Source organism: Danio aesculapii, chromosome 16, assembly GCF_903798145.1.
Source record: "Danio aesculapii chromosome 16, fDanAes4.1, whole genome shotgun sequence".
Lineage (NCBI taxonomy): Eukaryota > Metazoa > Chordata > Actinopteri > Cypriniformes > Danionidae > Danio > Danio aesculapii.
Genome location: NC_079450.1, coordinates 46,178,023 through 46,180,609, shown reverse-complemented (window position 1 = coordinate 46,180,609; position 2,587 = coordinate 46,178,023).

Here is a 2,587-nt window from a genome sequence, read left to right as displayed (position 1 = left end):
AAAAAAAATGTAATCAAAATCTCTCAATCAAAATAATGTGATGGGTAGCAAACACAGTCTAAACATGAGCCACAAGTTCTCATTAAATATGTCAGACAGAGACAAACTGTTTTAAAATATATAGTTATCTCAAGCCAGTCAAAACAAATAGTTTTCCATGCAAGGACGCAGACATATCCTACTTTTCATGAAAATAAAATTTCTACATTGTCCAATGAAAAACAACCTTGAACATGATAGTCTGTTTGCTCCTGCAGCGGCTCTCCAGACGAGGGTTAATAGGATAATTATGTCTTAAATAAATCACTAGCAACATGGAAAGAAGAGACAGCAAAGATAGCGGCCTGCTCTGAGCTCTCAGTGTGCAGAGAGCAACTGTAGTGGTGCTTTTAAACTGCATCACAAAGTGTATATATTTAAAAGAAACATCTTCAAGTTGGCGAATCGGAATTTTAGAATCCATTACTTCAGTTTAATTTTATATACATAATGTTGAAGACAAAACTATCAGCTCTTCTGAGAATTATTTTTTCTTTTTCAAATATTGATTTTTAAGAGAGTAAGAACGTGCATTTGTTCATGCGTAGTGCTGCAATTTGTCAGGCAAAGTCACAAGTAGTAGTACAGCAGCAAAGGCGGCCTTTTCATTTAAAACAAAATAAAACATTTTGTGCCAGGTGGCGCAAGGAACAACCGATTTTCCATTGACTTTCAGTTGTTGATATTTTTTGTCACATTTAAAAGGTATTTAAAAGGCTCAACACCATTTCATAGATCTAGATAAAATAGCCTAAGCTATATTGAAATCATTTAAGTGTATACAAATATCGGATATAATAAAAACATTATATAAACCCAAATAAAACAAACAAAAGCTATAACAGTTTAGGTATATACAGTATAATATAAGCGAATTAAACCATTTTAAGCCATTTTGAACTTTAATTTTACAAATCTAAAAAAAACAAGATTTTAGATATTTTCTAAAAACAATAAACAACGAAGGAGTTTATTTTAATTTTATTATTTTATAATATTATTTTTAAAGTATTTGGAAATGATGATATTAATCAAATCGTCCAAACAGCTTTTTTTTTTTTTAACAAACGTATTGGGGAAAACTGCAGGTAAAAATGTGTTCTATGACCTTAAACAAGTGTTTATGTTTTTGTATAATGTGGTAAAATTTAAAAATGCAGTTAAGAAAGGAAAAAAAGCACAAGAAAGAATGCCGCTTTAAAACAGAAACTTTTAATTTAAGACAGTTATTTAAGATTTTTTAGTTACAAAAAAAATGAGAGTTAGCCTACTTGAGAAATTTTATGTCCGCGCAGGATGTGAGCGATATTGGTTTAACTGTGAGCAAGCACATGACCAGAATGCTTAGTGCAGCGTCACACCACTCAGCTCCACTCACACGCAGAAAGGCACGTAGAAACGGTGGGCGGGGAGAACTAGCCTTAAAGGCGCAGTAAGACAAAACAGCCCCCTAGTGCAAAATTGTATAAAATTTAATCTTGTAAAAGGTATAATGAAAAATCTGATGGGTGTTTTGAGCTGTTACAGACATTCTGGAGACGCAAAACACTTATATTAAATCTGAAAAAAGGGCTAACCTAGGTGCCCTTTAATAAATAATATGGTTGAAGCGCTTTGGCTGTTGTTTATTTATGTTACGTTGTCTTAGGATCACGAGTGTTGTTTATTTAGGGACTGTAACATATTTGGGGGCTCGTCCGAGATCTAAACCCAGGACCTCTCGCACCCCAAGCGAGAATCCTACCCCTAAAATGTTTCACAGAATTTCCTATAATATTTTTCTCCTGAAGAAAGGCTTATTTTGTTTATTTTGGCTAGAATAAAAAGTTTTTTATTTTATTTAAAAAAAAAAAAAATGTAAGGTCAATATTATTAGCTTCCTTAAGCAATATTTTTTTCAGTTGTCTACAGAACAAATCTTTTAACACTGACTTGCCTAATTACCCTAACTTGCTTAATTAACCTGGTTGAGCCTTTAAATTGCACTGAATACTAGTAACTGGACAAAGTATCTATTAAAATATTATGTACCGTCATCATGGCAAAGAAAAAGAAATCAGTTATTACAACTGAGTTGTTAAAACTATTATGTTTAAAAATGTGTTGAAAAATTATTTTTCCGTTAAACAGAAGGGGAACAATATACAGGGGGTCTAATAATTCAAAGGGCTAATAATTCTGACTTCAACTGTACAAGTATATGATATTTAAACTGCATAAACTGAGTTTTCTTCTAAACTCTTTTTATTTATACTTTTTATTCATATATCTGTGTGACATTTGGTACAATGTCTTCAGTAATAGGAAAGTAAGTGCTTTGCCAGTGCAGGGGTTGATTTGAAAGTTGGCAGATGTAACAGAGTTAGTTAATTCTTTCCAGAGAGCAATGAGTTTAAGACTTAATGAGCTGTACTGCTTGTGAAAATAACATTTTGTTCCCCAGTACTTTCCAAAGAACACACACTCTCATAGCAGATGCAGTAGAAGCAATGGCATAGATTAATTATTTTTATTATTTCAAACGCTTGTTTTTTTTTTTTTTTTATCT